This window comes from Mesocricetus auratus, unplaced genomic scaffold (genome assembly GCF_017639785.1).
Source record: "Mesocricetus auratus isolate SY011 unplaced genomic scaffold, BCM_Maur_2.0 Super-Scaffold_100707, whole genome shotgun sequence".
Lineage (NCBI taxonomy): Eukaryota > Metazoa > Chordata > Mammalia > Rodentia > Cricetidae > Mesocricetus > Mesocricetus auratus.
This window is the reverse complement of record NW_024429269.1, coordinates 4,686,636-4,696,474: the sequence shown is the minus strand read 5'-3', so window position 1 is coordinate 4,696,474 and position 9,839 is coordinate 4,686,636. Positions and strand designations below refer to the sequence as shown.

At 46.8% G+C, this 9,839-nt stretch overlaps 1 protein-coding gene across 1 annotated transcript in view; it reads left to right on the top strand.

The window, feature by feature from the left end:
* Xkr6 (XK related 6) overlaps positions 1–9,839 on the top strand; it is a 247,263-nt gene that overhangs the window by 59,760 nt on the left and 177,664 nt on the right. The gene's annotated exons all lie outside the window — the stretch shown is intronic.

Here is a 9,839-nt window from a genome sequence, read left to right as displayed (position 1 = left end):
GCAAGCATTTTTGTTTTTAAAACAAATCTGACATTGTACTAGCCTGAACCAATGCTTGGCCAAGAAGTTTCTGTAAATCTCTCAGGTTACCAATATGTTAAAATTCAACTGAGAACTCAGATGTTGCAAAGACTCATGACAACACAGACTTTTTGGGAATGATTTATACCATGCTGTGGATTGTGGTGTGTGTGTGTGTGCGCGCGTGTGCGTGTGTGCGCATGCGCGCGCGTGTGCCCCTGCTCATGTATGGGGATAGTTTGCATAAAGCAGCGTTCTCCTTCTACCATGGCTTCCAGGGATTGGACGTGGGCTGTCAGGTTTGTGTGGCAAGTGCTTTTACTCACTAACCCGTCTTTCTGGCCCTGATTAATCAATTTTTCTTTCTTTTTTTTCAAGACAGGGTTTCTCTGTATTGCTTTGGAGGCTGTCCTGGAACTCTCTCTCTAGAGACCAGGGTGGACTTGAACTCACAGAGATCCACTTGCCTCTGTCTCCCAAGTGCTGGGATTAAAGGTGTGTGCCACCAACGCCCATCGATTAATCAATTTTTAACATTTCCACTTAAACCTATAGCATCAAGTTTAAGGCTGATTTTTTGCATACCATTGTCTTCTTTAGCTAGATTACTTTCATTGATAAGTCCCAAAGAACTGAACCAAAATACACTAAAGGAAAAGACATAAATATGTCCATGATACCTTTGAGAGGTGCAGTCATCTTTATCTTCCCAGTGTAGTGGCATTTTCTAGAAAATATTGAGTACAGTAATGCCAGTTTCCATACTGTGTCTACTTAAAGGCCAGCCATTGTGCTAAGTGTGTCAGTGAATTTCTGGAGATGTATATTCCTTGTCTTCTTCAAGAGTGGGGTAGGCCCTTGACTGGTGGCTCTTGCAGGCACAACATTTAGAGGAGACTCCAAGACCTTTGACCTGGTATGCAGCACTTTAGAGTTTTTCCCTGGCTCCCCAGCACTATTCGAAATTCTTCCCGGGTTGCACACTAGAGGAAGTTTGTTCTACTGTTTTCCTTAGAATTTTTTTTTTCTTAAGAGACCCAACATCTAATTCTTAGGCCCTGAGCTATAGTTAGTGAGGCAGTCGCTTCCTCCTTTCATTGGGACTTAAAAGCAAGAATGAAATTGCCAAATAAGTGTCTTGAACTCTGTGTCTCATCACTGGGCATCCTTCGGCAGACCTGCACAACCATCACCATGGGAACATAACCATTATGCTTTATGGAAGGTATCACTTGCCATTAAAATTTTGAACCAAACATTTTTAATATTCCCAAATTGAAGCAAAGATTACCATCAATACTTACTGAAACACTTCTTAAAACATGGCATGCAGAAAATTGGTAGATTAAAAATACAAATTTCTGACTGGATCTTCGATAGCAGCCTTAAGCAGGAAACTTAGATGTTTCTCTGCCTTCTAAGCCATTTTCATTTGTGCCAAATGATCTCTCAACTTTCTCTTAGAAGTTGGAGTGGTAGGTTGGGGAGGGTTGCTGTTTTCTCCTTGGGTTTCTCCATAGCCTCTTTAAAAGTCAAAAATCCCGATCACAGAACAGATTTTCATGCAATTTTAAAAACCCTATTTTTGTGGAATCTTTATAGAGTATACCAAAATATTGAAGATCCTTAGAATAGTTACCCATTTGGGGGGATGGGCGGTTACTGAGCATCCAGACGGTGTGACCTGTCTGCCACTTGTGGGTGGCCCGGGCCTGCCCCCCTGTTTTTATTTGGTCTGGTTTAGCCATTGAAGTTCTTGATTTTACCAAATTGAAGGCAAATATTGGAGTGCTTCTTTACCTGCCTGCTAGCATAAGCAAAAGTTTTACAGCTTTCCAGGAAAGCCACTGTAGCTAATTGTAATTTCTTCCTTGTAGATTTTAATTTTTAGACATCTCTGTTTAAGTCAAAATTGAGTAATATTTATTCAGTATCTGTCATTTCCTTTAAAAAGTGAAGTACATTTTTGCCATCTACGGTTGATTTGGAAGCCCATTTGGAGATGTGTTCTTTATTGTGGTACACTACTCTTAGAATCTAAGAAAATAAACCTGATCATTTGGACTTGATGGAGCAGAAGTGTGTGTAAGGACCATTCCTCTGTAGACCCTGCTATTCATTCTTTCTGCCCCACTGCTCTCTTTAGAGGAAGCTGCATACCATCTTGTGTGTTTGGAATCAAGGACACCAGGAGGATGGAGGGGATATACAGCCAGGAAGAAATAATATGAGACTCCTTGGGGATCTAGGCAGGGTCAGTGCTGGGGTATCTTTGTACTTGCCCAAAACTCTTGGGGTCTGCATCATCTTCATCTTGCTTGATGGGAACTTGGGTTCCGTTAGGCTGTACAGTGCTGCTGTGGCAGATGCCTTGTCATTAGGCAGGTTTTCTGCTATCCCAAAGCTCATCAGGATGATTGAAGGAAACTCTTTCTTACCAACTAGAAGCTCTCGCTTTCCTTTATCTTTCTTCCCACCCTTTTCAGTGAGCTACACCAAAAGCTTTCTTCCAAAGACCATTTGAAGACTCCTTGCACATAAGTCTCTTCACTCTTGCATTGATGTGTTTCCTAGGTCTCAGGCACTGTTCTAGTCTCTTGGGAAATAGGCATGAGCATAAGGTTTGTGTTTGAAAAGTGATAAACTTGTGGGATATTTACTTGCCTAATTCGTTTTAGCATGTGTTGGACCTTTATTGATCTTTGGCAACACAGGGAACAGAACCATGGCCAAGAAGCGCTGTGTGATCAGCGTTCTTTGGGGAGATGAGGCAGTACTTGGTGATGACTAACAATGTCAGGGTAAGTGTCCTCCAGAAAGTGTGCCTTGAGAAATGTTTGTAAACCTTTCTGTTTTTTCTAGCCACACTAGACACAGCTGTGGGCAGCCTCTTGTCTCTGTGCTTGCCTGGCCTGATTTCCCATTGCCCAGCTCCATGGTGTGTGTGTGTGTGTGTGTGTGTGTGTGTGTACAGGGGGTTGTGGCACTTAAATGCAGAGGTTCCACCAGAAGGGAGCCATGTTCTCTAGGGGTCTGCAGCGCAGACATGAGAGAGGACAAGCCTAAAGAGAATCAGAATGAGACCAGTGCTGCAAGATGTGCATATCTGGCCACAGGGGTCCCTAGCTGTCTTCTATAGCCTCCCCTGTGAGAGTTAGTTAATACTACAGGGCCAGGATTCTTTGGCTCCTGTGGACAAGTTAGAATTCCTGGTGAGCAAGGGACAGAAGGAGTGTAGACAAATTTCTCCTTCCATCTCTACACCTTTGAGATACACATAAATTGTTTTAAAATCTTGGTATGATTTTCAGACATTATTTTCCATTAATCATTCTTGCCGACTAATCCCTCCTCCTTTCATCCTTGATGACCAACCCCTCCCCCTTCTTTTAGGTAGCTCTGGGTTTGAACCTAGATGTTGTACATGCTAGGCAGACCATTCCTTGTCTGTGTCCATAGCCCCACACTTATTTTTTTTTTAAACCGGCATTATACAAGTACACATTACTAAGATGAAGGCATCCTTTTCCATGTTTGCTCTGTGTGCCTGGACCCAGCTCTCTTGTATTAGCTTCTTGTCACTGTGACACGATACACCTGACTGAAACAACTTAACGGAGGGTATGGCAGTAGGTCATGACACCACTTGTGAAGCAGACAAGTGGGGCAGCTTGGTCAGGGCCCATAAATTCCACTACTGCAACTCTTGGTCAGCTGCCTGCACCCAATGCCCAAAGGTTCTCCAGCATCTCAATGTACTTCTAGCAGACAAGGTCACTTCGTGTCCAACCCATAGTGGCCCTACTGCTAGAAGCTAGGTTCACAGTTCAACTTCCTTTTCAGGTTTTCTATCTTGCAATTACTTTGGTATAAGTCACTGACACTTAGAAACTTGGGGTGTCTACATCTGAGGTATACTGTCGGGACTCAATGCTTCCAGATGGTCCCTCTGACACTTAGAAACTTGGGGTGTCTACATCTGAGGTATACTGTCGGGATTCAATGCTTCCAGATGGTCCCTTTGAATGGTGCATGTAGCTTTTAAAACACGGAAGCTGGACGCCTCTCTCTTTGGAATCGTGAGCCCTGTGCCACCTGTCCCAGCTGCTTGTGATGTTTGTTCCCAGCCACGTTTTGCGTCACTGACTCTGAAGCCTACAGAACTTCCCAGCCTAGTGTGAAACTGCTTTCATTGCAAGTTTTCCTAGTCTAATTAGGCAGATCAAGGAGAAGTATTCTCATCCAGAAGTTGAACAACTACAGCAAGTTCGGATGCATCTCTCTGTCTAGTCTTTGCAGGGTGGTGTGATTGTGACTTCATCCTCCCTGCCATCAGGGGATGCACCTTTTGGGGTTGACACAGTTGCTGTTTTATGCTTGGGATTGGCAATGCTGGTCATCTTCCCAATGCTGCTCTCCAAGATCATCAGAACATCCCTATCTTCTGTCTCCCCTCTTCAACATGGTTCCTCAGGAACTCACAAGCTTGGTTCTGCTGTTCAGAGGTATCCACCAGAGAAGACCACAGTTCAAGTCAATAGAAAGTCTGTTAGCTGGCCAGGATTCCAGTAAAGTCCTGAGCCTTTCTCTGTGAGTTTTTATACATAGAGAGAGGGAGAGGAAGGGGGAGGAGGAAAAGGAAAGAAAAAACATTCTACGTAGACACATTCAGTTAACAAGAGCAATTAGCTAGAAGCAGAACTACAGAAGCCAAAAAGCAAGTTTAGTGCATTTAGGGATTTTCCCAGAACTGTGGGCTTTGATGAATTAGTCCTTTGTTCTCATTTCGGTAGGTATAGCTGCGTATGTGCTGAGTTTCAAGACCTGAATTTTACTTTCATCATGGTGTCTTGTTGTGCTAAGGTCTGGAACCTATTAAGTACTGGAGGTCTGTTACATTCTCCATCAGTTCTATGGACATGCATCAAACATGGACTCATTTAAGGGCAGTGGCTTATTTCATCTTCGTAGCCCTAGTAGTTTACCAGAATTTATTTTCTGCTTGACATAGCTAAGAAGGCAGTTGAGGAAGCAGGGTCGTAAGTGGAGTAGTTAACCAGGGTGACCAGCAGAATAAGATTTGTTAGTAGTTGTTAGATTCCTGGTCTTCCTTCCTTCCTTCCTTCCTTCCTTCCTTCCTTCCTTCCTTCCTTCCTTTTTCTTTCTTTCTTGTTATACTTCTGATCATGGCTAAGCTTTCTCTAATTAACTCCTGACTGGTGAACATAGAAACAAGTTAAGTTTCTCCTGGTGACATACAGAAACCTCCTTGTCTCGTAAAGAAGAGGACCAATCCTCTGCAATTCTGAAGATAAGTCTTGGCTAAGGAATCTATCTGGGCTTCCAGACCAAAAGCAGAATCTTCTAGATATCCCAGGTCTGTGCCTACTTGAGCACCGAATTCCTTAAGGTTTCAACTCCAGCATAACCTGCAGTGCCTGCTCTCATGACAGAGGAATGAGAATGGGGATGGCTTACCAGGTATGGAAAAGCCTGGAATCTAGATATAGTGGGTCCTGCCCTCTTCTATTGCACATGACTATGTGGTATAAAACACACGAGGACAAAAAGGCGTGGGGTCTCCTGTGCAAGCAATTTGGGGGATGCACACTTGGTTAAGCCATTAGTGTAAGCAAGCCAGGTAGTCTCTGGAGCCTGGAAATATACTCAGCTGCCATTCCTAGAATTAGCCTTCTGTGTATGACTACAGTAAGTATGGGGTACCCTTCCTCTGGAAGTCACAAGGGAGAGCTATTAAGGCTGAAAGTAGTCAATCCCAACATAATATGGGGGCCAATTTGCCACTGAGATGCAACCCATTTTCCAGGTAACCATTCAAAACCATACATGGGTCAGGACTGCTGGTTATATCTGGACTCCAGGCCTCCATTTAATGCTGACTCCAGGTTCCAGGTTGGGATTTTCTTTACTCATATAGGGTCTTGATGCTGGAATTTATGGGCAGGCTGAGGCATGGGCAAGGGCACAGCCTCTGGAAAAATTCTAATGAGTAGTCCTTGGGGGTCTGTTGCGGGGCCTATAAGGACCTGAGGAGGGAATGGTTAGTAATTTCTGCCTCACGAACTTCCCAATATGGGGTACACCTGGCTCTTAGGAGGACAAAAGATAGCAGAAGTTGGCTCAGTTGCCAGTCTCGGGCGCATCCTTAGTTTCCATGTCTTGAGAGCATTGTGGCCTCTAGCCACAATGTAGTTTTCAATCAACATTAGGACCTTTGTCAGATTAAGGAAAAGTGGAAAGGGAAGACGTGACCATTGTCACACCACAGGCAGGAACCCCAAACTCATTGGAATGTCTGGGCCTGAGTAACTCAGCAGGTTTAGTTTTCTCATGACAGGTGGCATGGTGGAGTTTGGTGGCCACTGCCCTGCGATAATGGCAGGGAGTGCGGGTGAGTTTGGTGGCCACTGCCCTGCGATAATGGCAGGGAGTGCGGGTGAGTTTGGTGGCCACTGCCCTGCGATAATGGCAGGGAGTGCTGGTGAGTTTGGTGGCCACTGCCTTCCGATAATGGCAGGGAGTGCTGGTGAGTTTGGTGGCCACTGCCTTCCGATAATGGCAGGGAGTGCGGGTGAGTTTGGTGGCCACTGCCTTCCGATAATGGCAGGGAGTGCGGGTGAGTTTGGTGGCCACTGCCTTCCGATAATGGCAGGGAGTGCGGGTGAGTTTGGTGGCCACTGCCCTGCGATAATGGCAGGGAGTACAGGTGAGTTTGGTGGCCACTGCCTTCCGATAATGGCAGGGAGTGCGGGTGAGTTTGGTGGCCACTGCCCTGCGATAATGGCAGGGAGTACAGGTGAGTTTGGTGGCCACTGCCCTGCGATAATGGCAGGGAGTGCGGGTGAGTTTGGTGGCCACTGCCCTGCGATAATGGCAGGGAGTGCGGGTGAGTTTGGTGGCCACTGCCCTGCGATAATGGCAGGGAGTGCGGGTGAGTTTGGTGGCCACTGCCTTCGGATAACGGCAGGGAGTACAGGTCTCTCCTCTGGCGAGAGCCACCACCCATTTGCCTCCTGTCGGGCATTTTCCCTTCTGTCCACGAAGTTTCTTTGTGTATAGGTTGGACTCTGGAGCAATTCAGGTTCAAGCAGGGTATCTTAGCTAGGGTTTCAGGTGCTGCAACAAAACACCATGACCAAAAGGCAAGTTGGGGAGGAACTGGTTTATTTGGCTTAAACTTTAGTTATAATATTCATCGCATCAGGACAGGAACCGGGAGACAGGAACTGATGCATAGACCACAGAAGGGAGCTTGCTAGTTTCCTTTCCATGGCTTGCTCAGTCCATCTTCCTATAGAACCCAGGACCATTCCTGGGGGGGATGGCACCACCCACCGTGGGCTGGGCCCTCCCCCATTGTCACTAAATGAGAAAATGCCTTTCAGATGGATCTCAAGGAGACATTTCCTCAACTAAGGCTCTTTCCTCTCTAATGACTCTAGCTTGTGTTGACTCACAAAACCAGCCAGTACAAAGGGTGGCCAGGATCTGAAGAGATCTCACTGGTTCTATGGCTGTCTTCTGTGTAGCCAATTCTACTGCCTCCTTGGGCCTCTGGGGATTTCCCTTTTTAGACAATGGCTACCTCTCTTGGTACTCATGGCCTTTAGTAGGGTCTGCATTTTTTTTTCTGTGTTTGGCTTGTTTTTTGGATGAGATGAGGAGCCCCTTCTCTGTCTCAGAAGGCCCCATGGACATGAGCCATGATTGTGTATACAGTGATGACTTTGCCCTATTCTCAGCAAAGCCGCTGGGTTAAGTGCCAGAAGTTCATCCTTTGTGCTGAAGTCCCTCAGCTGAGGGACTGGGCCCACTCTGTCCTGTCCAACTGGCCCCAGCATAACTGATTTCATTTTGAATAAAACTGCTTTAATCAGTGTACAGCACCTCTTCTGCTTGTAGTGGGTTATCTGTTAGGTCAGGTCTGATTGGGTGACACCAGTCACTTTCAGATGAAGCAAGGATCAGGTAGTGTGGACAAAGGCTGGAAGCTCCCAGCCTGCTAGCCCCAGAGCAGAACACAGTAGAGCAGAGGATGTAGCAGCTGCAGCCACAGGGAAAGCAACCGCTGGGGACCGGGCCCAGCCTGAGGTAGGAGCCGAAACTGCTGGACCCCTTCTTTCACCAAGGCTGTAAGTGTTCCCACATTGCCAGCGCCCTCCTCAATGGACTGAGCTATGAGTTCCTACTGGCTGGAACTGGAGAGGCCAGGGCATCTCCCTTCACCAGGTTGGTGCCAGGGGACCCTGTCTGCATCCATTGCCAAATCACAGAATCATGCCCTGCTGTGCCTCCCATCTGGTGGGTGGCGTCTGATGACCCTAATATGGCTGCTATCTTGGAGAGGCTCTTTGGGTTATCGTCTGGAAGTAGGCTGGCTGGCCTGATGACTGAAGTTTTACATAATTGGATGCAGGCCTGGCTCAGAAATGCTTAGCAATGCATTATTTGGGCACTGTGCACCCACCTTTCTGGGGTCCCCCTCAGGAGAGCTCCTTGGCTTCTTTTGCTAGCATGGCAACAACAACTGCCCACAAGCAAGCTGGAAACAGGATCAAGTCTTTCAAACAGACTACTGACCTCTTCCAGGGTCCTAGTACCTGGGCAAGGACCCACTTTGTAGGACTGAGTATCCTCCTTCCCTCTTCCTTTCCTGCAGCCTCTGGCTTCCCACTCTGAGATCTCTTTTATCTTTTGTTTTGCTCCCCCCTTCCCAGATTTGAGCAACCACCATTAGGACCTATTTGTATTATCAAACACTTCTAATTTCTGAAGTTTAATTTCTAATATCTGGGACCGACTGCATAGCAAAAGCAGTATTTTCTAGCAGCTGTCTTTGTCCCGAGCCTCCTCATCTTGATCAGTGGTGATGGTCTCCGTCAGGTCTGGCAGGAGAGAAAATCTGTACCCAAGCAGCACTGTCCAGCAGTGGTAAGCTCCCCCTCCCCCTGCCTGGCCTGGCTTTTCTATACTTTTCAAAGAATAGTGAGTGGGTCCTGAGGTGTTCAGTTATATAGATCACTGGCTGAAAAGGAAACAAATTTATGGAAGACAAAGGAGTTGAACTTCCTCTTCTCCTCTGGCCTTGAGCTGGAGAGCTGCCTAACCCTTCCCCAGGCAAGGCAGCTTCTTAGAGTAGTCAGGAGAGGGAGCAGAGGGGGCTCTTGGCTAGGAGAACTATTTCCACCTCCCTGTGTGCATTCCACTTAGACGGCAGAGGGTATGGGTTGAGAAACCAGGCCCCTCCCCCCAACCTCAACCTCCAGACTATGAGTGAGCCCCAGAGATTATGTGGAGGTTTGGGGTTTCTCAGGGACAACCTGGCCTAGCCAAAATGATTCAGTTCCCCAACTAGAGGATACAGGTCTTAAACACTGGTTTGGTGGTAGGATTTGTCTCACTAGATAAAGCCACTGATCAATACATGGAAACTCTATGGGCCTGGGTGGTTGGGGTTTCCCAGTCACTATGTTCTAGATGGCCTGAACCATCACTGGGTGGCCCAACTCCAAAAGAAAGGCAATCCACTAAACAGGAGGTCCAGGGATTTTTGTGGAAAAAACACATATCTTTTCTCATCTGCAAAATTCCCCTTTGGCTGTGGCAGCCAACAGCCACTATTAATGTTTGGAGCTGCCACTGGCATCACCATAGCAACAGCAGCTGCCTCTGAAAGGGGGGGATGGTACTGGTGGATGGCCTGGCATGGCCCATGAGCCTTCGAGGAGTTGACGGGCATCTTGGGGACAGTAGAGGCTGTGGTCCCATAATGACTCACTCCCCTTTCATTTTTAGAT